This window comes from Lynx rufus, unplaced genomic scaffold (assembly GCF_022079265.1).
Source record: "Lynx rufus isolate CCGP_SWC_20201006 ecotype Redwood Valley unplaced genomic scaffold, mLynRuf1.p SCAF_26, whole genome shotgun sequence".
In the NCBI taxonomy this organism is placed as follows: Eukaryota; Metazoa; Chordata; class Mammalia; order Carnivora; family Felidae; genus Lynx; species Lynx rufus.
In genome coordinates, this window is record NW_025814841.1 from 6,261,397 (window position 1) to 6,287,660 (window position 26,264).

General features: G+C 47.1%; 1 pseudogene; it reads left to right on the top strand.

The window, feature by feature from the left end:
* Positions 1 to 238: 238 nt before the first annotated feature.
* On the top strand, positions 239 to 25,038 carry LOC124518967 (60S ribosomal protein L37a-like; annotated as a pseudogene).
* Positions 25,039 to 26,264: the final 1,226 nt, after the last annotated feature.

Below are 26,264 nucleotides of genomic sequence, written 5' to 3' on the forward strand. Positions count from 1 at the left end.
GGCCAGAGCATCGGACCCGAGTCCTCACTGGGTGTTTGGTCGAATAAGCTGATGCACTTTGCAGCTCACACGGTGTCTGGAGCATAGGAAATGCTCCGCAGGTACCCTTTGCCTCTCCCCTCGCCCCCACCCCTCTTCACACCGCGGCAGAGAGGCAGCCCCCTCCCCCCCCCCCCCCCCCCCCCCCGCTGCCCCAGTTGGCAGGGAGGCGCTCTGATGAGTCATCTGTACACGCAGAATGGCAGTGACTCACCCCCAGGCGGGGCTAGACGCCGAGAAGCCTCATCAGAATCTTCCCACGCGTGTGGTCCTTCCTCACGCACAACGCACAACTCCCTGCAGCCTCCAGTGTGACTCCAACACCAGCTTCCTCCTCCTCTTTCTTCCCGGAAAGGCCGAGAACGGGAAGAGCGGCTTCTGAACTCCCGGGGACAGACCCCGGCAGCAGCCAGAAGGCACAGCCGCGCCGACCACTCCACGGGCGACCTGGAGGTGACACAGGGCCCTGGACGAGAGCCCCGCAGAGCTCACGCTTGGCCCCGTCGTAGAGCCGTGCGTTGGGTAAAGGAGGAAGTGAGGCCGCAGCCTCCAGTAAAAACACACACGAGGAGGTTTTATCGTCCAGGCAGGCCTGACCTTGAGGCATTTCTGTCACCCCAGATGTTCACAGCCGGTGCCCGTTGGGCTCGGCGGGCGCCCCTGCTGGACCAGTTGAGGCGTAGGCTCCTGGTTGGGATCGCACCCCGGGATGAAGGCGGCCCCCGTTGGAGCCTCTCCAGGCGCCTCCAGCAGCCATGAACTCTCCCTCCTCTTCTAGGCTTTCCCGCCTGCTACTTTCTCGCCAGGCATGCCTCCCTCCCTTTCCGACTCTCTTCTTGTCCCTGGTGGAGAACCAGATTAAGTGACAGACCAGCCGCGCACGCCTCTGTAGCCCGCCTGGCTCACGGCCCTTGGAAGCGGGAGCCCCCAAGACGACGTCACTCCGCCAGTGGCACTCCAGGCGGTGACTGAGCCCCCAAATGCGAGCCACCCGCTGGCGAGTGACTTGGGGGCCCTGGACTGAAGAGCTCGGCTGGATCAATCGGGCGGCTGTTTCTTTCTGGCAGTGGAACTGATTCTGTAAATTGTGGCCAGGCAGTGATAAAACAAAGACAAAGCAAAACGGAAAACGGTACTAGAAGTGTATCTGGAGTCTAGGCTTGAAGTCTGTGGGTCCTTTACAAGCTGATGAATGGGTGGAAGAAGCTGATGTGCAAAGAAAAAGGAGGAGACACAGAGAGGAGAAAAGAGAGAGGAGGGGAAGGAGGAGAAGGAGGGCTGGGGGGGCCACTGAGCCTCTAGTCTTTCCAGCGTCCTGTTGGAGTTCAATAACCCGGGGCTCCCTAACTCACTTCCTGAGCTTGGGTTCCGTGAGATTCCAGCTGTCACGGCACTTGTCTCCCTCTCTCAGTTCCAGGCTCCTCCAAGGAGGGGGCTTGTCCTCATTTCTTTGTACCCTCAGCACCCAGCACCCGTCTCGCTAAACGTCTGTTGCCTCATACGTGATGGTTGACTGACCGAGTTTTCAAGCTCCAGTAAAAACGCCTTCCCTTTGCATGTATTTTCTAGCTTGTGAAACATGCTCATCCCCAGGCTTCTAGCTTATAGATGACCCGAACACCCTCGCCGTCTGCTTGTTGGAACGGTACGAACGTGGCACTGGCTGCCGGTGAGGGCTTTTGGGGGCTGCCCTCGCTTGACAGAAGTGAGCAGTGGAGAAGGTCAGTGACTTGCCTGACATTGAACGGTTGGTGACCTTGCTGGGGCTGTGAGTCAGGTCCCCTGACCCTGAGCTCGCATATTCCTGGACCCAGAGCCTGTATCCTTGCATTTACCTCCGCCTTTATGAATTAGGTTGCGTGATCCCCAAAATACCAAGGCAATCCTCAAAGAAGACTTTTGGTCCCACCTCTGAGAGCCCTCGCCTCACTCTAGGGACTGATCAGCGAATCTAGGGCAAGGTTTTAAAGGACATCGGCTCTCTGGAATTAGGGCAGCACTGTCCTCTCAAAGCTTTGCACCAGCCCTTGGCTCTCTGCTGCTCTCCCCGGGCCTGTATCCCCTCACAAAACCATGGGGCCGGGCCTCAGAACTCCACGGTGTCCTCATTCCCTAGAATTTCCCCTCAGCTCACGAAAGCATTCCCAGTGACTCCCCCCAACTCACAATTTCTTAGCACCGCCGCAGACGCTGAATGCAACATGCAGTCCCCAGAAGCAAACTTCGTTCCTTCCCTGCTTCTATTAGCCACTTGTCTGCACAAAGCATTAACGTGTGAGATGTCTCCTCCTCAAAATGTTATCCTAGGCTCCTAATAAGAGAACAATTCTCTGCAGAACTATAAGTGGAATCCCCAAATTCTAAGTGTTCACAAAGAATGGATTTTTTCTATGTTTGAGATACTGTTTTTTAATAGTTTTTTAACGTTTATTTATTATTGAGAGACAGAAAGATGCAGGGGAGGGGGCATAGAGAGAGGGGGCAGAGAGAGGGGGAGACACAGAGAAGCAGGCTCCAGGCTCTAAGCTGTCAGCACAGAGCCTGACGTGGGGCTCGAACTCACAGACCGTGAGATCATGACCTGAGCCGAAGTCGGTCGCCTAACCACCTGAGCCACCCAGGCGCCCCCACATATAAGATACTTAAAACTACTGGGACTATATATGTATATATATATATAACCAATATTATTCTGAGTACCTCCCAATAATGAATATGATAAAAATCATTTTTAGCATTTTGGTAACACTTAGAAAGCTATTGAGTTTGTCCAACAACATGGCTTATTCTCTTATTCTTCACTCAGTCCTGTGACGGGCCGGCAAGTGTCATTTTTGACAAATGCAAAATGTTTTTGGAAGCCCTGGATGAGGGGAGAGAAGATCCCCGAATTATGAGAAGAACTTTGTCACGCTCCACAAAAGCAACTACATTTACCTTTTGTGGTTGGCGTGAAATTCGCGTAACATGGAATCAACCATTTTTAAATGAACAGCTCAGTGTTTGAAGCGAACAGCCCAGTGGCGTTGAGTACATTTACAGTGATGTGCAAATACCACCTCTATGGAGTTCTGAAGCGTTCTCATCACCCCCAAAACAAATCGCAAGCCCATCAAGCCGTTGTCTCCGTTTCCCTTGGTAACCACCAACCTGCTTTTCGTCCCTGGGGATTTGCCTACTCCGGAAATCACGTGTATGTGGAATCCTAGAACATGTGGCCGTTTCTGTCTGGCTTCTTCCACGTCGAATGATGTCTTCAAGGTCCATCCACATGTAGCATGTGTCAATGCTTCGCTCCTTTTAGGCTGAACGACATTCCATTGTGTGGATGCGCAGAGCCTGCGAAACTCAAGGGGGAGGGGACCCAGAACCCACCCACCTATGGGAGAAGTGTCCAAGAATATGTGGCCATCCTTAAAACACCACGATAAGTAAACTCCAATCCTTTTTTCCTCTTGTGCTTTTTTTTTGGTGGGAGAGGCTGCGCACAGATCGTTGAACTTAATCTCCGGGTGACTAAGTGGGTCTCCCCTGCCCAGCTAGTCATGGCTTCTGTGCATCGAGGGCCTCCTATAAGCCAGGCACCTGCGTGATTTCCCCTAATGACTTCACCTTGAAGTGCAGATTCTATTATGCCCATTTCACAGGAGAGACCCAGAGAGACTGAGGAACTTGTCCAGTGACCAGGTACCACCAAGCCCCTGACCTCCACCTTGCCATGCCGCTTCTAGATCTGCATTCTCTTCTTGGCTCTTGTCTCAGTCCAATTGGGTTGCTACAATAAAATACTATATGCTGGGTAGATTAGAAACAACAGAAGTTCATTTCTCACGGTTCTGGAAGCTGGAAGTCTTAGATCGGGGTGCCGGCATGATCGGGTGAGGGCCTTCTTCTGGGTGGCAGATTTCTCCTTGTGTCTTTATTTGGTGGAAGGGGCAAGGGAGCTCTGTAGGGTCTTTCACACTAATCCCACTTACGAGGGCTCCACCTTTATGCCCTAAGCGCCTCCTAATACCATCACGTTGGGCAATAGGATTCAACATACGAGTCTGGGGGGTGGGGGAGACACAAACATTCAGGCTATAGAGCCTCCTTCTCTTCCAGATTGCATCGTCTTGGGTAGTGCTCTACCTGGATTACAAACCTCACCGTGTCCCTTTTTTGTATCCTCAAGTAACAGTCCAAAGCTCTCAGCCCGACCTCATTTCCTGCCCCTTCCCACCCTGAGCGGTGCAATCCAACAATACTTAACTGTTTCTGGCCGACAGAGCATCCAGGGTTCCTCTGCACCTCTGTGCCTTTGCACATGCTGTTCCCTTTGATTGGAAGGCCCTCCTTGTTTTTCTACTTGACAAACGCCTATCTATCCTTAAAGCCTCAGCTCCTCTGTGAAAGCTTTCTGAGGCTCTCGTGTAGACTTCAGAATTCATTTCCGTGGGTCCCAGAGTGGCCGTGGAACCTCTGTTACAGCCTGTGCTGGAAGGCAGAGACCGTGTCTTCCCATCTGTGCATCCCCAATACCCAGCACCACACCACCCCTTGGCTTCCAAAGCCTGCTCCCCAAATGAAGCTGTACCCTGTCCCCCCCGGGCCAGCCCTAGGCAGTTATCCAGATAACGAGGGAGGTCATGGGACCCAGGGCCGGATGAAGCAATTCTGAAAGGCAGAGAGTCTGAAAGGCAGTTGTGCAAGGCCTTGGCAGGGCAGGGAGAGGCTAGAGTGTTCAAGTTCTCTTTTGCTGAGATGCCAGTTGTCCATAATTTTCTCCTTTTTCTGGTAAAAAGGAAACCGCCCCCCCCCCAGAACTCTGTTCATCATTCTCTGGGCCACTCCTTCCCCTCTGCCTCTATCTCTCCTGTGCATATGCCACCTTCTCATTTTTCTGTTCCTGAGCAGAGGAGCGGGAGCCACTTCTGGAAGGTGAGAGAAGGACAACGAGAGCAGTTCTAGAGAGAGAAAGAAAATCTTACGCATTTTTTTTTTTTAATCCCAGAGGGATTTTTTTTGTTCTCTTGAATTCTGCCCCCTACACACAAGCACACTGAAGCCATGCCCTACTTTTTACTCCCTCCTGGTGTTTTTACCCTTCCTCGGGAAATTTCCCTGGGATGGGGCCATGGTCAAATGTTAGAGTTTCCTGTGCGTTAGCTATTGAGTGGATGTCAGAGAGAGTGAGCGTGTCCACAAGAGAACAAGTGAGCAGTAGCTGGGAAAAGAGGATGTGAAGAATGGGAAGACAAAATTTGTTCCAGAAAAGCCTTCAGTGGCGGTCTCCTTACCAGGGTCCCTGCTCTCTGGTGTGGGGATACCGAGGCCCCCCAGTGCTGCAGCTGTGTCTGTCTAGTTGGGGGGGGGGTCAACATGCCTGCAGGAAATCCCGCTCCTCAAGCTTGTCTCAGATCAGGTAAAAACATTAGAACTTATGGGAAAAAAAATTGCATTGCCATGACATTCATTAATTCCTTGATCCTTCTATTTAGTCGACAAATATCGGTCGAACACTTTTCATACTCCAGGTGGTATGCTGGACCCTAAGTTTACATCGATGAACCTGCCCCATGTCGCTTCTAGGGGAAATAGATATCACCATACATCACACTACTTCCTGCCTGATTTCTGCCCTCCTGTCCCGAGTCTTAGTGCTGGAGAGCTTAGAAATACCTAGATCAGTGCATGTGCTTTATAGGTGAGGGAAGAAAGTTCCAGAGAGCTTATGTGATTTGCTCAAAGTCACTCAGATGATCTTCAGTGGAAGCTGGGATTAGTACCAAGTCCTTTGAGGGCTTGCTCTGTGCTCTGGCGGTGACCTCAGGGGTGGAGAAAATCCGATATTTTTGCTAGCCTTTGAGATAACATGAATAGTGTAGCAAATATACTTCCATGATGTTGACTGTCACCCTTTAGACCCTCTGTGTGGTTTAGCAGCTTGGCTCGACTGGTTCCTGCACACAGTAGGTGTACAGGAATGGTGTGAGCCCTTGAGAAGCTGGCAAGATTGATGACGGTGACACTTAGCACTATATTGTCCCAAGGTCCTGGGCCTTCTAGGATTGGAACACTCACCTGAATGGGTGCTCTGAAGCCAGAGCTGGGCACAGATGAGGCACAGAGCTCCAGGATTGAGCCAGGATGCCCTGGGTTGGGCCTAAGAGATAGGTGACTTCAGAGTCTTCTACATTGATGGTGGTCAGGAGTCAGTGCAGAGGAAAGAAAGCCAGGTCTGGTGTAAAGGACTTGGTTACAGGTTGAATTGTGTCCCCCACAAAAGATGTTGAGGCCCTAAGCCCCAGGACCTGCAAATGTGACCTTGCTTGGTAATAGGGACTTTTTTTCCCCCACTGCTTCTGCCCCCCCTCCCCATCTTTATTGAGATCTAATTGATATATAACATCGTGTAAAGTTAAGGTGAACAATGTGTTGATGTGGTATGCTTATATAAGGCAAAATGAAGCAATAGAATCTTTTGGACCCTTAGGGGGACACTAACTTGAAAACAGGATCATCGAACACCTGGCCAGGTTAAGGTGAGACCACTGAGGTGGGCCCTAATCCAACATGGCTGTGTTCTTATGAGAAGGGGAAATTTGGACATGGAGACAGACCCACACGCTGGGAGAATGCCATGTGAAGATGAAGGTACGGACTGAGACGATTCAGGTTCAAGTCAAGAAACACCAACGATTGCCAACAAACCACCAGCGTCAGGACGAAGGCCTGGAAGAGCGCCTCTCTCAGAGGGAACCAACCCCATCTCAGATCTCCAGCCTCCCGAGCTGAGACAATAAAGCTGTGTTGTTGAGCCACCCAGGTTGTGGTGCTTTGTTAGCGAAGCCCAGCTCCATCCGGAAGTGAGCTTGACCGAGCGATCATAGTGGGACACGGGACTGTTGAGAAATGCTCAGAGAGGTGGAAAAGCTATCCGGGGTCTCCGGGGACTCACACAAAAGTAAGAAACAGCACTGGGTAAGCCCATGATTCTGGCGAGGATCTCCTGCTGCCTCCAGACCTGAGGGAGAGGCATGGACCCTTGGGAAACCTGGCGTCCCTCGCCATCTCCGCCCACAGGGGCCTTGAGCGTCTCTGAAAATCAGAAAGTGGCCTCCACTTTATTGGGGGCAGAATCAATTTAAATTGCTGTCAGCTTGTCTTGCAGCTGTCAGCGCAGGCCAGAACATCACATATTTTCCATCAATAATTCAACTGCCTCAGGAATAGAGGCTCCAGGGGCTCCCCGGGGAGCTGACTAGGTCCATTCATTATTAAGCTGGCACTTACAGCCTTGTTCCTGAGTGCTGGAGAATCCTGTTCCAGGCTGGATGCCTTCCCCTTCACGCCCTTCCCCTCCCCACCTCTGCCTTTCATTTTCATTTTCTTTGTCTGCTCTTTCTCTGAGGCTGCTTCCTGTCCTCTGGTGTGGATACCTTCCCGAGTTTGCGGTCTCCCACGTCTCTAACTTGCTGTCCAGCATGGGCAGAGATGCAAAAGTCTAAGGTGAAAGATGGGTTTAAGAATCTTTTAGTTCTCTGCCATGCTTAAAAAGCTTTTGCGTGTAGGAACACATAGGTTTTCGTTCGTTTGTTGCTTTTTTTTTTTTTTTCCAGGATGCTCATGAATTGTGCAAACAGGGCATCTTGGCTAGACAGCTGGGAGAAGGATCGCAGTGTTCCTTCTGATGGCTGCTTTGCACCCACTAGTTGTCTGGAAGCTACTGGTCTTGTGCGTGGTAGGAGAGGGGGGGAGCAGGTGGGTGGCTGTGCATTGCGTCGCGGCCACTAGAGAGACAGCACACAGGGACAGCACGTGTGACAAGGCCAGTGAGCAGCAGCGGCGGTGAGACAGTTTTTGGTGGCGTCTCAGGCAGTGGACAGGAATGAGTGGGATTTGGAGCACAAGAGAAGTAGCCTTGAACACCCCATGGTCGTTGCCACTATTTTGAGAGCACATATGGGCTCCTCGGAGTGACGGGGGGAACTGAAGAGTAAGGATGACAGCAGGGTCTATGTGGTTGCAACCAAGGGGCTGGAGACTCAGAGCGATTGTATTTTGACATTGATGTTAATCTAATGTGGAACTCATAGCCTATAGAAGCTTGCAATATATGACTTATATACTAAAGACAGGGCAATTTAAAAAAACAATTGTTGGGGCACCTGGGTGGCTTGGTCGGTTGGGCGTCCGACTTCGGCTCAGGTCATGATCTCACCGTCCGTGAGTTCGAGCCCCGCGTGGGGCTCTGTGCTGACTGCTCAGAGCCTGGAGCCTGTTTCCGATTCTGTGTCTCCCTCTCTCTCTGCCCCTCCCCTGTTCATGCTCTGTCTCTCTCTGTCTCAAAAATAAATAAACGTTAAAAAAAAATTAAAAAAAAAACAAAAAACAATTGTTGGTCACTGTAAAATATTTATTATTCAGTGTTCTGGTGATCTGTAGCTAGGAAACAAAATGCCCCAATACCGAATGGTTTCAAACCACCATTTATTTTGCTCATGATTTTGCAGGTGAGGAATGTGTGGAGGGCTTGGCTGAATGGTTTATCTCTGTTCTAGACGGAGGACCCACTACCCAAAGGACTTTGTACTCAAATGTCCGGCACATTTAACATTCCTTGGTCTCTTTCTTCCCAGGTAGTGTCGTATCCTCCAGGGCCTGTCACGCAGCCTGACATTCTCACAGCATGGTGGTCCCAGGAAGGCTGCATTTCTTTTTCTTTAAAAAAAAAAATTTTTTTTTAATGCTGATTTATTTTTGAGAGAGAGGGAGGGAGAGAGAGTTTGGGGGAGGGGCAGAGAGACAGGGAGACACAGAATCTGAAGCAGGCTCCAGGCTCTGAGGTGTCACCACAGAGCCCGACGTGGGGCTCGAACCCACGAACCATGAGATCATGACCTGAGCTGAAGTCGGACGCCCAACCGAGTGAGCCACCCGGGTGCCCCAGGAAGGCTGCATTTCTTACGTGATGGCTAGCATCCGAGAAGGTGGAAAAAACAAGACCATCCAAGGGCTGTAACAAGAACCAGCGTTGAGTCATTTCTACCATGTAATATTGATCGAAGGCTGTTTTATGCTGCAGTAACAGGACCCCCCCAGATCCCAGTTGCTCAATACTGCTAAAGTTTATTTCTTACTCATGCAAAAAGTCCACGGCGGACACAATCATTCTTCAGGACTGCTGTTCTCCATAGGATGGTTCATCTTTCCAGGGCACTTTGGTCTTTAAAAAAAAAAATTTTTTTTTAAGTTTATTTATTCATTTCGAGAGAAACAGAGAGAGCAAGCAGGGGGAGGGCAGAGAGAGAGGGAGAGAGAGAATCCCAAGCAAGTTCTGCACAGTCAGCACAGAGCCCGATGCAGAGCTTGAGCTCATGCAGCACAAGATCATGACCTGAGCCAAAACCAAGAATCGATGTTTAACCAACTTAGCTACCCAGGCACCCCCAGGGCGCTTTGGTCTTAAGGCACCCCTGTATCAGCATGTGTTTCCAAGATCACTGTAGGAAGACAAATTCACATGCTTCCACGCAAAAGTGAAATGTGTCCTTTTCACTCACATTTCATTGGCCAAAGCAAGTTAAGTGGCCAAAACTTATTTCAAGGGGGCAACGAAGCACAACGAAGCCAGAAAGACAGGAGAACCTGGCATATGGGTAAGCAGCAGTGACGTCACTTCGTTCCTCCAGAGGGAGATGTGAGGATTGAATGAAATCCCATTATAACTGGGAACCACACAACCACACTGAGAAGGGACCATTCGGAGGCTAGTTAGTACCACTCAACACTAAGTGACTAACTGTGGGGAAATAGGTTCTACTTTCATAAATGGGTTAGGGCAGAAAGCCGCCACCACGGGGCAAAAATGCCCAAATTTAGCTAGCGAAATATTGTAATGAGATCATGAGTAACTTGTTATATCACCTGCAGGAAATTACTTTCCATCTGACGCCAATGTACTATTGTACTTTGATCACAAACTCCACTTGCCCCCCAGACCCTTTGCTTCTTACAAGTTGATGATGACTGTCTGATTGTCTTCTCCACGTTCACCACGTGTGTAAGATCTTGAAAGCTCAACAAATACGGAGATGAAACCCCTGTTTGGGGCTTTTGTCTCCTCCCAGACATTAGCCTCTCTTAGTATTCAATTCTGTGTCCTCTCCCTTGCTGGACAAGAGAGATGTCCAGACTGGTAGTCTGTGACAATTAACCCCTGCCCTCCAGCCTTAGGGAGACAACTTTACTGGTGAGTCATGAGTTACTACAGGTTTTGGAGTTTCCATGTTGTCTTAATTCAGTCCGGTTGCTATAATAAAATGCCATAGACTAGGTGGCTTATAAGCAACAGAAATGTATTTTTCACCATTCTGGAGGCTGCAAGTCCAAGATCAAGGCATCAACAGATTCGGCGTCTGTTGAGCATTTGTTTCCTCAGAGACCCTTGTCTTCTCACTGTAACCTCTCAGGGCAGAAGGAGCAAGCAAGGTCTCTGGGGTCTCTTTCATAAGAGCACTAATCTCACTTATGAGGGTTCCACCCTCATGAACCACTTACTTCCTGTGGCTCCACCTCCTAATACCATCACCGTGGGGGTTAGGATTTCAACGTATAAATTTTGCGGTGACACAAGCATTTCGAGACCTCACCACATGCTTATCCGTAAGGAGTTGAGACTCTTAAGTCTTCAATTTAAAAACACAGAAATTCTATGTGTGTGAAACGAATAGACACAATGGCTTCAAACAACGCACAAAGTCCATTCCAATGTTTGTTTTGCTTCCCTATGTTTTCACCCCATCCGACTTCAACCCCCGAGACAAAACAATAACCCAGACAGAGCACTGTGTCCTTTACTCTGAAAGGCCAGAAGAGGCTCCTAAGAAGCCCCTTCCTTGTGTTTAGGTGGAGAGCCAGTACCTTCAATTTTCCCTAGGACGGAGGCACATTCCAACCACCTCAAGCTCTTAGGGCGCAAGAGGGGTTGTTTTGGTTTAAATTATACATTTCCCACGCTTGTTCGCTTTGGAGAGATTTAAAACCCCTGACTAGTTTCCAGGCCCGCGTGACCTAATGGGGAGACAGCTGTGTACAATTTTAAAACGACTTCGGTGTTCTCAGGGAAGGCTACTTCGTAATTAGCCAACCACTTGCTTTCCCTTAATCTGGGTAATCACCTTTTTTTGTAACTGAGGCAGGAGGGCTGGGAGCCCAACAAACCCAACAGGCGAAAGCAGCGTTCGGAAGAGAAGGGAAAATTAGCCAATCAGAGGGAGGCAGGGAGGTGGGCGGACCCAGCGCTGCCTGAGCCTTGGGGCTCCAGGGGAGGGACCAGGTGGGGGCAGGCTGGGAGCAGAGATGTTTGGAGTAGTGGGCTTTTCGGGGAAAGTGAGATTTAAAAACGACTTTAACGCTTTTAGTAGAAAGTTCTCCAGGAGATGTATGCTTCCCTGCTGTAGTACAGGGAAAATGCAGCCACTTATGCCGTCACTGATGGCCGACTCGTCCTAAGGATACCTACCGCAGCCTGCGCTGATGCTCTCACTCGTGAGCCCCCTGGACTGGAAGCTCCACGGGCCAAGGTCTGAGTCGGCGTTTGCTTGGTGTGGTAATCGCAGAGCCTATCGTGGTGCCGGGCACATGGCAAGCTGTGAGTCTTGGCTGATTGAGGAATACACAAGTTTATTACAAACGAGAGTATTGGACCCTGCCCAAGGCTGTTACTCCGAAAACACGTCCTTATTGCCCAGTCCCTGAGTGTGGATGGTAGAGGAGGCTGAGCATGACACTTTCGACCACTGGCTCGGAGCAGCCTCGAGCACTGCACGGGGGTCCAAACCTGGCTTTGCTACTTACTAGCATGCAAGCGTCTAACCTCTCAGTGTCTTCACCTATAAAATGGGGGTGATCATAATGTCTATTTTACAGGGCTGTGGCAAGGATTAAATGAATTCCCGCACACGAAGCCCTTAGAGCAGTGCCTTGTAAGTACCAATGAGTATAAAAATAAGAATTGTGCGCTCCAGCCAGAAAACTGCTTGGGATAAATCTCTGATACGAGTTTGCGTTGCTTTTGCCCTCTCGAAAGAATTTAGCCTAAGCTTTAAACTTCAGCCATGTTTCTGGTTAATTGAGGTTTTGTTGGAGACTGTTGGTACCTAGGAGATACAGTTTGATGCAATCCATAGAAAAATGGTGTGCTTCATTATGCTTTTATTATATTTATGAAGCTTATTGAGGGTTCTTAATTATGACCTTTCCATTGGGAGTCCTTTTCTGGCTCCAAGAAATGTGCTCACAGAATCCCACCAAGTTTTAAACCCTCAGTTATGGTCCTTTCTCTTTTTCTCTTACGGTGGTTTCACACATCACATGGCTAAGCTAGAGCCATGTTTGTCACAGTCTCCTTCCCTCTGTGGTTCCAGCTTCGACTTGGCCAAAGAGAAATTTGTATGAGATCTGGAAGGCAGAAGGGAAACAGTGACCAACATTCTCTGAACACTGTGGTGTTTTATTTTTTTTTTTTATTTAAAAAAAAATTTTTTTTTCAACGTTTATATTTATTTTTGGGACAGAGAGATAGAGCATGAACGGGGGAGGGGCAGAGAGAGAGAAGAAGACACAGAATCGGAAACAGGCTCCAGGCTCCGAGCCATCAGCCCAGAGCCTGACGCGGGGCTCGAACTCACGGACCGCGAGATCGTGACCTGGCTGAAGTCGGACGCTTAACCGACTGCGCCACCCAGGCGCCCCCACTGTGGTGTTTTAAATGCTGAAAGAGACCGAGCAGAGGTGCCGGAAGACTCGAGCTTGTCCTCGCCCTTCCTGACTCTGTGATCCGCTCATTTTCCTGACCATTAGCTCTGCTGACCAATAGCAACTCACTCCCAGACGCAGGCGACAGCCTCCCCGGTCTTCTCTAGTAGCCTTCTGTGCGTCGTCCTTCCCCCGCTGAAGTGCGTGTCTTCTCAGGTTCCCTGCAAGCTCCAACTTGTCCCTCAGTTGTATAAGGTCTTGCTCATTTAACAAACCCCTTGTTCTGTAGCACATATAGAAATTCTGCTTGATTCCGCTTCCCTCATCGAACTCTGTTACAGTTACTGTGGCTGGTCTCCAGGTCTGGCCTAGGGAACCACCTGGATCGACACCTTTTTGTGAAGTCCCTCCACGTGGAGCCTGGATGGCTCCCTGGGTCTCTTGAATCACCAGAATTCAGTGGAAATGGCACAGGCCTCCTCTGGCCCTATGACTCAAGGGGACGGTGACTGCTGCTTGCACACTCATAGGTGCCCCAAATCCCGAGCAAGGAAGTCAAGCTACCTAGCTGGAGAGGCCATGTGGAAAAGCCCTGAGGCTGAGACCCTGACCCCACTGCCCCTCCGAGCCTGGCCCCCCAGTCACTGTCACCAGAGAAGATGAGAGAGGATGAGGGCAGGGGCATCTTGGACATTCCTGTCTCAGCTGACATCCGACTGTAGAGACAAGTGAGCCCAAGTAAGTCCAGAAGGAAAACTGACCAGCTAAACCCAGACAATCCACAGAAGCAGGAGGAATAAGCAAATGGTTGTTTTTAAACCCTTTCTGTTGTGACGTAATTACAGGCTTACAGAAAAGATCTAAAAATAGTACCCCCCCAAATCTCCTATCCCTTTCACCCAGATGTTAACATTTCCTCCCACCCCACCACCCGGCGTTCTCAGTTGTTTGAGAGGAAGTCACAATATCTCTTCACCCCTACACGATTCAGTCGTATCTCCTAAGAACAAGAACACTATCTTCCTTAAACTTAGTATAATTATAATATCAAAAAGTCAACATTTTAATAAATGCCATCATGTGATCTCCACACCTTGTTCACGTTTTGCCAGTTGCCCCCCAGGCATCCTTTTTAGCAGAAGAAAATCCTGGTTCGCACACTGCATCCAGTTGTCCTTTCTCTGTAATCTCTTTTAACCTGGACCCATCCTGTTCCTCTCCCTTCTTTGTCTTTCATGACCTTGACACTTGCAAAGAATACTTACTGGCCATTTAGTTTGTAGAATGTCTGTCAATTTGGGTTTATGCGGTGTTTCCTCATGATTACATTCAGGTTATAAATTTTCTGGCCGAAATATGATAGAAGGGATCAGGTGATGTTAAACTTGAATGGGGTTATGATGGTGTCTGAAAGTTGTGTCCATATAAAGTTACTATCGTTTTCTTTGTGATTAATAAGTATCTCACAGAGTGATATGTTGAGATCATGTGAATATCCTGTCTCTCATGACACTTTGATCCCCTCGTTTTAGTATCCATTGATGATTCAATTGATGAACCATGATGGCTGACTTTTGATTTCATCCTTCCTTCTGCATTTATTAGTATTCTACTGAAAGAGATTTCCTTCTTCCTCATTTATTTATAAAAATCAGTTTTAACTAATTATTTGATTCAATAGGTTATAATCTGTTACTATTATGAATTATTCTGATGCTTAAGTTGTCCTAGATTTGGCCTTTGGGGCTCTTATGATCTTTGATATGTTCCCGTCATTCTTTGGGCACTTTCGTACCTTTCTGACACGAGATGTTCCCAGTACATCTTGTACTGCCCCTGCCCTGGCCTTGGAATCAACCATTTTCCTAAGGAGCCCTCTTTCCTTTTAGAGGGAAAGTATTTAGAAACCAAAATCGGGCTTCCTGGGATGCCTATTGCTACCAGAGTGTCCTTGCTTTTTGGCTTTGTTACTGGCCAGATCTAGGAAGTATATGTCTGTATACACATGCACACACACACATATACACCCACACTTTATTTTCTATCTCTCCCTTTGTATTAAAAACCATTGGTTCAAACCATAAGTTTATACTGATTTCTCTAATTCCGATCCAACACCACAGAGCTTCACTTTAACTCTCTCCTTCTCCATACTTATGACTTCCTTTTCCAGAAGTGAAAAACCTGGTTCCTATGAACCATGATATATTGTTCTATTTTCTTAATCTTAGGATATACATAAAGTAGTGTCAAAATTGTTAACCCATACCTCTGCAGGAAAAGGAAAAAAAAAAGCAAAGTTCAATGTTTACAGATAATTTTCGTGTCTAGCTTCAGAATAGACGGCTCAAATACTTGGTTCAAACATTACTCAAGGTAGCTATGGTTGGTGTTTTCACCACTAAGTTTGGGGTGGTTTGTTTTGCAAGGGATTGTAGAATGACTTTGGAAATCAGCATTTATCACAGGTCCAATGGGAAGAAGAAATCAGGCAGGACCTAAGTGACATCAAGCACTGCGGAAAGACGTTTCATCTGACCCTTGTAGAAATAGGCATTAAATTATTATCTTCGGCACGTCTTGGGTGAGTCTGGGAAGAGACGTACCGGCCTTGGGCCTAATTATGAATGAGGTGAAATTCGTCTTAGACATCCTGTCTCTCTCCTCTCTCCATCATTCCCATCTGATGGGAGTCTTGCCCTCGGGATACTCACTGCTCTCTGGCTGCCCTGAACATCCTGCTGTGGTTTCCCAACTTTGCTTTAGGTCTTGCTTTCAACCCTCCAATTAGTCTTTCTACTCTCAGCTGTGAATGACCTGTGAGCCCCTGAGAGGATAGCTGTCTAGTTAAACACATTCACAAGAGAGAGTGAGAATGTTAGCCAGCTAGTTACTACCCTCTCTTAGGGTACATGTGTGCTGCGTTTATTAAACTCAGGCCCTGGGGAAGCATAGAAGGGAGATGTCTTTGGACCAGACCTTTCCTATCCCGACCCCTGACTCCTGCCTCCTTAAATCTGTGGACTAGAATTGTCCTGCTGGGAGGAGCTGGAGGAAGGGTACCCAAATGTACGCTGGCTTGGAATCCATTACAGGTAATTTCCCACTTGAATGGTTTAATGCATAAATAAATACATTGCATTTATATACCTATGTTACTGGACTAGTGGGTTTATGAGCAATTATATTCCGTAGCTCTCGATTCAATGGAACGTCTTTACCATCTACCATGTGAGCAATACATGAAGCAATGTGTTAGCTGGAAGAACTGGTCCATGGAAACTATTTTTTTTTTCAACGTTTATTTATTTTTGGGACAGAGAGAGACAGAGCATGAACGGGGGAGGGGCAGAGAGAGAGGGAGACACAGAATCGGAAACAGGCTCCAGGCTCTGAGCAATCAGCCCAGAGCCTGACGCGGGGCTCGAACTCACGGACCGCGAGATCGTGACCTGGCTGAAGTCGGACGCTTAACCGACTGCGCCACCCAGGCGCCCCTCCATGGAAACTATTAAGACCCCCCCCCCCACATCACCGCTGCCACCATCCAGCCACGTCAGCTGGATATGCCATTTCACATATGCCATTTCATAGGGTGGGATAATATTGGTGACCGTTCAAATTAAGGAGCTTGAAGAGAACTCCTTCTTGAGCTACTGGCTCGCTCAAGGGCACGGAGCATTTCATATACTGACCCGCACAACGTCCGTCCAGAAGGTGGTAGGGTGGGCTTCGGGAGCAGCTAGATGGATTAGTCACAGACTATGTAACCGTTTCTCAGAGGTTTCAGAAATTATTTAGGGTAGGACAACCTTTCAATAAGAACAGAGAGTTTCCATTACAATCAAGATGAAGATTCAGAGTCCCTTAACTGAAATTTTCAAAGAGATACAACATTAGTCTGTACCCCAGGCTGGCAAGGCAGGGCATGATTCCCGATATAATGCCACGTCGGGTGAGAAATTGTGCCTGCCCATCCGAATCGGTCTCTGCAGCTAGTTTCCCAAGTGTCTCAAGGGCAGAGCACGCTAAGTGAGCATAAAAACTTGAGTGTTACAGAGAAATTTCCAGGGAGCTACAGTACAAGTTAATAAGCTGAGACTGAATTTGGAGGGATGATTAAAGTACCTTGGCTTGTCCGTCTCCTGTGGCAGAGCCGCTTCACTTGGGGTTCAGGGCTGGGCTTCAGGGCATCCCTGCACTCCCCAAACTTCATGGGGTTTTGTGTAACGTCCTCCTCGTGCATTTTAATGAGGACAGAGGCAGCAGCTTTCCCTGGATTCTCAAGGGGGCCCTTGACCTCTCAAAGGTTAAGAATCTTGATGGAGTTAAGCAATTCTGAGACCGGGTCTCCTGAGACAAGTACTGTAGGCAGCCTCCACCTGAGGGGTGATGCCTTATGGGTGTGTTCAGATTTTTATAGCCCCCTGCCCCCACCCTAAATTGTGACAGGAAGTAGAGCCCCAGGATGGCTCAAACGTGCCATGACTACCTCTGCTTCCCTAGCAGGAGTCCCTTTCCTCCTCAAAAGAGAATATTCAAATACACGTGAAGATTGGCGAAGGAGCTGACTGCTCTGTTTTTTTTAAATTTTTTTTTCAACGTTTATTTATTTTGGGGACAGAGAGAGACAGAGCATGAACGGGGGAGGGGCAGAGAGAGAGGGAGACACAGAATCGGAAACAGGCTCCAGGCTCTGAGCCATCGGCCCAGAGCCCGACGCGGGGCTCGAACTCACGGAGCGCGAGATCGTGACCTGGCTGAAGTCGGACGCTTAACCGACTGCGCCACCCAGGCGCCCCTGCTCTGTTTTGTTTTTAAGAGGGAATCAGTCCTCCCTGAAGTCGTGCTCGACGTTTGTCACGCTGGGCTGAGGCAGGCTTGGGAAGCAATGCAGTGAGACGTCTTCTGGAGAACAGTGAAAAACAAGAGGGTGAATTATGCGGTATTTGTGACTGGATACGCCTGTGAGCTCAGTCTCCTCCTCTGCAAAATGGGGACGCTAGTAATGAGTTCTGACTGCATTGAGTTGGTGGTGAGGATTTCATGAGTTTATGCTCCGTCCAGCCCCAGAACGGTGCTCAACAGGCAGTAGGCAACATAGGTGGCTGTGTTATTGTCTTCACCATCAGTTTGATCGACATAGATTCATCAGAGTCCATTGATGGTCAGCACAGACCCAAATTTGGAATCCATTTAGGATTCAGCAGCTATGTAGAGACGAGTTCATCAGTGAAATAGTAGGTAGGTTCGATTAATTTGATTTCCGGAGCCATTTATGGCGGGGAGTGGATGGGCTTGTTTACCAGGGAAAGCCAGCTTCAGGCCTGAGGCGGTGGGTGCCGCATTTCTGCCTGGCACAGGGCAAAGTTCCAGTTCATGCGATGGAGGAAAACAGTCTGATCTTAACGACCACCTCCCGAGGGCCATCCATATCGTAAGGACTCTACAGATTTTATCACACTGATTCTTCACGATAATTCTTTGAGGTCAGCCGGATATGCCATTTCACACATGGGAAAATGGAACCCCAGGCTGAGTAATTTTCTCAAGCTCACACAGCTGACTGGCATACACGTTGACCGACTCCAAACACTCAGCTTCCTTCTGATTTCACAATTATCAAGCAAAATGAGAATCACTTTATGACGCCACCCGATTTTCCTATGTTAGCAATGCGGCTTCTTTCAGGAGACCTGGGGAAGGAAGACGGGATGGGAACCATCGGTTTCTTCATCACTTCTCAAATTCAGTGTGCTCTCAACTCGCCTCCCTTTCCCACACTCCGTATTCTGTGCGCCCCTACTCCAATTCTTCCTCTTCTGCAGCCCTTGTCCCACTTAGCGTCATCCGCTGTCTTGCCCGTCTTCCCAGGCGGGAAACCGGGGGGTCTCCTGGCTCCTTCACCATCAGCCTTTATTCTCATGCAGTTACCAAGTCCTCACATTTCAGTCCTTAAAAGGCCTCTCCATGCTCACCGCCTTTGCCCTAGTTTGGGTCTCATTGTTTTATGGCCTGGATGATCTCAACACTTCCCCAGTGGACTCCCAGCTTTCAGTCTCTCCCGCTGTGATCCATCCTTCATGTAGTCTGCAACATTTCTAAAGACAAATTCGGGCTTATCATTCCTTTACACTTGACCTTAGCCAAAAGGCCAAGAAGCGATGTTTATCATTCCTTTTAGTTCCTCCAGTTGCCTGTAGGATAAAGTCTGAACGTCTGAACTCTTTATTGTGGCTTACAAGGCCATGGTCTGGAGTTTCCAGGATATTCGCCCCAAAATGAGCCACAGATTCCCCCTCCTCTGGGAACTGTTCCCTCTTCCATGCAGAGTTGGGCTGCCAGTCACCATATTTGCAAAAATGTGACCTTACCTCTTAGCCATAGTAGATTCGACCAGGGGTAGTCCCATGACTGGAGCCGTACCAGTCAGAGTTCTCTCCCCAAGAAATTGGATTTGGAACCACAGAATTACTTTCTCTGTGCCTGAGTCTGTCTCATGTAAACTCTAGAGCTATGAGCAGGACAGGTGTTCTGTGACGTGAACTGGATTGTGCAGAATGCTTGTCTGGAGAGAGAGAGAAGGAAAGAGATGCCCGTCTACAGAGAGAAGCAGAGAAAAAGATGGAGAGTGAACACTGCCTGGACTCACCCTGACCTTCTACCTCCAAGTTTGAGTTCTTCCTGGCATCCTGGTGTGCCCCTGCCTTTGGGTCGTGAGAGATTTCCTGTTTCTTTATAGTAAAGTTTTCTCCTTAGCTTAAGCCAGCTTCAGTGGGTATTTACATGCTATTAAAGACCCAGCTAATCTGACCCCGCCTTTCCTCCCCACATCTCCCACCAGCTCTTCCACCTTCCCTCTGTCCTTTCTGTGCTTTCTTCTTTTGCATCAGCCATGAAAGCATTCAATTCCTTACCGTTTGCTCCGCTTTCGTTACGCCGCCTTAGGTCATGCTCTTCCTTCTGCTTGGAATCCCCTTCCCTATCTTATTTGGTCTCAGATACTCTTACTTACCCTTTAAGGCTCTGTTCCTATGCTACTTCCCTCATGAAGCTTTGTGTTAGTCCTTCCTGGGGTCTCAAGGCTTTGTTCATACCCTGTTCTGGAGCTTGCCCTCTTGACTTCGTGTTTATATGCCTGCCTCCCCATTAGACTGTAAGCTCCCTGCGGGCAGGATGCAGTCTTCCTCATTTTCTCAATCCTACTGTCTGTAGCTCAACTTGTAGAATTTCTTACATATGTTGGCCAAAGGAGGGTCTGTGGCTCAAAGTTCTTGGCATAGACATGGTACATGGGTGGGGGGGTAGAGATGCCTTCAGAAGGAGCCCCAAGATGGGACTATTGCAGAAAGGGAAAGATAGGGAGCCTCAAGGAATGAAACCTGTACTCCCTCATTCTGGACTTCCCTCAAAGCACCCCATAGGCTCTGGCTGGACCTTGCTTCCTTTCTGGTCAGTAATTTAACGTGGCCCCAGAATATTAGGGCCCCATGGCTGACCTTGGGCACCCCAAAACTTGGCAATGAATGAACATTTGACATTGTTGTTTCTGTTTCCTCCTTTCAGATCCTCTCTCAGGCACCTGATAGGCCCACATTTCCTTCTGCCTATCCTTTCCCTTCCTCTTCTCTCCTCTCCCCTCCACTGCTATCTCCCACCTCTACCCCTGGACATGCCACTCTATCAGAATTCTTTTAGGACCCGTATCTTTGACATTTCACTTTATGAACGAATGAGAATTTATTATTTACTGTGCCAGGCAGTGAGCTACATGCTCCCAGAGAGTTTGAGCCGGAAGGGGGACATTGTGTACCCGGCTCTGGTGTCCGATTCCCTGGGCTTGGATTCTGCTAGGAATAGGATTACTAATGGTTTCTAGGGGGCCCTGGGTGGTTGAGTTGGTTGGGCGTCTGGCTTTGGCTCAGGTTATGATTTTGTGGTCCATGAGTTCGAGCCCCACACCGGGCTCTATGCTGACAGCTCAGAACCTAGAGCATGCTTCGGATTCCGTGCCTCCCTCTCTATCTGCCCCTCCTCCGCTCACGCTTTCTCTATCCCTCTCTCAAAAATAAATAAAAACATTAAAAATTGTTTTAATAAATAAATAAATAGTGGTTTCTACCTCAGGGTACTGTTATAAAATTTAATGCGCGTGAGGCACTCAGAAGAGCACCAAGCATACAGTAAGTGCTCAATAAGTTCTTACTCGTGGGTAAAGATAACATTCCTCCAACTTGAAGACACATGGGCATCCCAAGGAAGCTAAATGATATGGTGACCCTTCAAACCGATATTGTTAAATATCTGTTCAAACTTTATTTAGGCAGTGGTTTGCAACCTTTTGCACACACCAGAATCATCTGGAGGGCTTTAAGGACAGCTGGGCCTCACCCCCAAAGTGTCTGATTCAGTAGGTCTTGTACTGCCTATGGGTTTACATTTCTTTTTTATTTTATGTTTAAGTTGCTAGTTATTTTATTGTTGTAAGAACACTTAACGTGAGATGAGATCTACCCTCACAACAAAGTGTAGAATACAGTATTATTTTAGCATCATAGTATAACGTATTACACATCTTTAAATTTTTTATGTTTATTTATTTATTTTGAGAGAGAGAGCACAAGCAGGGGAGGGGCAGAGAGAGAGAGGGAGAGAGAGAATCCCAAGCAGGCTCCACACCAAGAGTCAGATGCTTGACCGACCGACCGAGCCACCCAGACGCCCCATGTTATATGTTAATTATAGGCACAGTGTTGTAGAGCAGATCTCTAGAGTTTATGCATCTTGCATGCGGAGACTTTATGCCCATTGATTAGCAACTCCCCATTTCCCCCTCTTCCCTGCTCCTGGTAAATAACCACAATTCTACTCTCATTCTATGAGTTTGACCATTTCAGATACCTCATATAAGTGGAATGATGCAATATTTGTCTTTCTATGACTACTGACTTCAGTTAGCATAAGGTCCTCAAGGTTCATCCACGTTGTCACAAATTGCAGGATTGCCTCCTTTTTTTTTTTTTTTTAAGGCCAGATAATCTCATTGCATGTATAGACCACATACTCTTTATCCATTCATCCATCAGGGGATGGTCATTTTAGGAAATGACCATCAATTTAGGTCATTTCCACATTTCCACACCTTGGCTGTTGTGGATAGTGCTGCCATCAACACTGGAGTCCTAATTAATATCTTTTGAGATCCTGATTTCAATTCTTTTGGACAAATACTAAAAAGTGGGATTGCTGGGTCATAGGGCAGTTCTCTTTTTAATTTTCTGAGGAAGCTCCAAACTGTTTTCCAGAGTGGCTGCACCAGTTTTGCATTCCCACCACCCGTGTACAAGGGTTCCAGTGTCTTCACGTCTTCGGCCAACACTTGATGCCTTTTATTTTTTTCTAATAGGCGTCTTAACAGGTGTCAGCTCATACCTCATTGTGGGCTTATTTGCCTGTTCCTCATTGTTTAAGAAACTGTCATTTCTCCATTGTATGTTCTTGGCGTTCTTGTTAAAGATTAGTTGACTGTATATGTGTGGATACGTGTGATATTATGTGTGATTTCTGGCTTCTCTATTCTGTTCCATTGGTCTCTATGTCTGTTTTCATGCCAGTCCATACTTTTTGGTTATTGTAACATTGTAACATATTTTGAAGTCAGGGAGTGTGATACTTTCAGCTTTGTTCTTTGTGTGTAAGATTGTTTGGGCAATTCTTGGTCTTTTGTGGTTCCGTATGAATTTTAGTATTTGTTTATTTTTGTAAAAAATGCCATTGGGATTTTGATAGGGATTGCATTGAATCTGTAGATTGCTTAGGATAGTATGGACGTTTTAACAATACTAAGTCTTCTAGTCTATGAACAGAGGATGTCTTTCTTGTATCTTCTTTAATGTCTTTCATCAGTGTTTTATAGTTTTCAAAATAGAAGTCTTTTACCTCCTTTGTTAAGTTTATTCCTAAGTATTTTTTCCTTTTTACTGCTATTATAAATGGAATTATTTTATTAATTTCCTTTTTCAGATAGTTCATTTTTAGTGTATAGAAATGCAACTGATTTTTGTATCTTGATTTTGTGTCCTGCAACTTTACGGAATTCATTTATTCTAACGTGTGTGTGTGTGTGTGTGTGTGTGTGTGTGTGGTCTTTAGGGTTTTCTATATGTAATATCATGTCATCTGCTAACAGACATTTTCATTTCCTATTTCCTATTTGGATATCTTTTATTTCTTTTTCTTGCCTAATTGCTCTGGCTAAAACTTCTAGTACTATACTGAATAGAAGTAGCAAAGAGCCAGCCTCATTGCTTTGTTTCCTGGTCTTAGAGAAAAAGCTTTCAGTTTTTCACCATTGAGTATGATATTAGCTCTGATGAATACAGATGCAAAAATCCTCAGTAAAATACCAGCAAAGTGAATTTAACAGCACGTTAAAAAGATCATGCACCATACTTAAGTTGGATTTATTTCTGGGCTGCGACAATGGTTCAATATATGAAAATCAATTAATATGATACTTCACATTAACGATTGAAGGCTAAAAACCACATCATGATCTCAACAGATGCAGAAACAGTATTTGAATTATGTCCTTTTATGATAAAAACTCCCAAGAAACTGAGCATAGAAGGAAATTGCCTGAAAATAACACAAGTTATATAGGATTTGCATTTGTAACAAGTTACCAGATGATGCTGATTTGCTGGTCTGGGGACTAAACTTTAAGAACCACTTTTTTAGGGCTAAAACTAACAACACAGGTAACAACAGTTGGTGAGGATACGGAAAGAGGAGCCCTCTTACGCTGCCGGTGGGAACGCAAACTGGTGTAGCCACTCTGGAAAACAATATGGAGGTTCTTCAAAAAGTTAAAAATAGAACTACCTATGACCTAGCAATTGCACTACTAGGTATTTATCCAAAGGATACAAAAATACTGATTCAAGGGTCACGTGCACCCGGATGTTTCTAGCAGCACTATCAACAATAGTCAAATTATGGAAAGAGCCCGAATGTCCATCAACTGGTGAATGGATAAAGAAGATGTGGTGTACATGTGCACACGCGCACACGCACACACACACACACACACACACACACACAATGGAATATTACTCAGCCATCAAAGAGAATGAAATCTTGCCATTTGCAATGATGTGGATGAAACTAGAGTATATTATGCTAAGTGAAATAAGTCATTCAGAGAAGGACAAATACCATATGATTTCACTCATGTAGAATTTAAGAAACAAAACAGACGGACATAGGGGAAGGGGAGGAAAACTAAAATAAGATACCATAAAAGAGGGAGGCAAACCATAAAAGACTCTTAATTGGAGAGAACAAACTAAACTGCTGGAGGGGAGGTGGGGGGATGGGCTCAATTGGTGACAGGCATTAAGAAGGGAACTTGTGATGAGCACTGAGTGTTACATGTAAGTGATGAATCACTAAATTCTAGTCCTGAAACCAATACTACATACTATGTTAACTAACTTGAATTTAAATAAAATCGTGGAAGAAGAAGAAGAAAAGAACCACTTATTTACAGCCAGGGTTCACAACCTTGGTTGTACATCAGAAGCACTCAGAGAACTTTTTTTTTTTTGAAGTTTATTTATTTATTTTGAGAGTGAGAGCACAAGCAGGGGCAGGCAGAGAGAGGGGAGATCCCAAGCGGTCTCTGCGCTGACAGCACAGAGCCCAACGTGGGGCTCGAACCCACGAGCTGAGCTGTGAGATCATGACCTGAGCCGAAGGCAGATGCTTAACTGCCTGAGCCACTCAGATGCCTCGAGAACCACTCAGAGAACTTTTAAAAACAACCGATTTCTGAGCTGTATCCTCTGGAAATAAGTGAAGAGCAATCAAGTGAGGCCAAAGGCTATTTCTTTGGAGCTTGCCCTAGCAGGAGAATCAAACGTTACCATCCTCTGCATTTGGTAGAGACTCAGAGGCAGGCTCTCTGGGCTCAGACCCAGTTTGCAGCGACACGGCTAAACGCACCAAGAAGGTTCAGATTGTGGGTAAATGCGGGACCCGTTATGGTGCCTCCCTCCGGAAAATGAGATAAGCCAGCATGCCAAGTACACTTGCTCCTTCTGTGGCAAAACCAAAATGAAAAGACAAGCTGTGGGGATCTGGCATTGTGGTTTCTGCATGAAAACCGTAACAGGTGGTGCCTGGACCTATATCGCCATTTCTGCTGTCACAGTCAAGTCGGCCATCAGAAGACTGAAGGCGTTGAAAGACCAGTAGAAGCTTCACCATGTGAAACATTGCTAGCCTATAATAAACCGGTTAATTTAAATAACAAAATTTAAAAGAGAGAGAGAGAGAGAGACTCAAAGTCAGGCAGAAGAGTGGAGCAAAAAAAGAAGGCTTTTAGGTATGCCGTATTCGGGGTTGTTGAAATGGGAAAGCTGGAAGGGGGCTGACCAGAAGTGGGGCATGCAATGTGATTGGTTAGGGGTGCATATTTGACTTTCCCTGGTTGGTTTTCAGTTGGAAGCAGGGGCCAAAATTAGGAAAGCTGGCAGATATTAAGTACTGAGTGTTTGGGGCCAGTTGCTACAAAGGCTGTGTTGGTTTCCTGGGCTGGTTGCTGCAGATAGCGGGTCAGAATTCTATTGTCATATAAAGTCTGGCTGTTGTCCATTTGTATATTCAGTCTCTCAACCTAAACCAGTTGAATCAGAATTGCTGAGAGCAGGCTTAATTAAACACACACACACACACACACACACACACACACACACACACACTTTTTAAAGTCTCCAAATGATTCCCATGAGAGTCAAGGTTAAGAAGCATGATTTCAAGAGAGAGCCTAAGTGCTCTGCAGGGTAGGGGTGGAGAGTGAGGAAGGACGGTGGTATTGCTTTTCCTTTCCTCCCTTCTCCCCAGGAACAAAACCCCTGGGTGAAGTGATTTGTGTGCTAACAACAGGTTAGTGATTGTCTTTGAACCTGGAGGCACTCTAGATGATGGATCGCCACCCCTAGGGTAGGAACTTACTGAAAATATGACAGCTAACAGTATTTGCCCTTTGTTTTACCATCTCTCATAGATTGGCTTCCACTGAAATTAGAATAAAAACCAAACTCACCGGGACCTACATTGCCCCTGCCAGTTCTCTGGGCCCATCTCCTGCCCCTGTTGCCTCGGTCTCCACACTCCCCCTTTACCACCCCCAGGTCAGCCTGTTCCTGCCACAGGGTGTGGTCCTCTCCATGACCGTTCTCTCCTCTCAGAGAAGCCTCCCCCAAGGCCTCTTGCTGGGGTACTTCTCACCTCTCTCAGTCCCTTTTAGTCCTGTTTCTCTATTTGCTTTGTAGCACTTACCTATCTGAAATTAATCAGAAATTAATCAGTGTGTATGTTTATTGCCTCTCTCTCCCAAAAGATCTCTCCCCTAAGGCAGAGATCTTGTCTGTCAACAAGACACAGCTGTATTCTTAGTGCTCGAAACATAATAGGTGCTC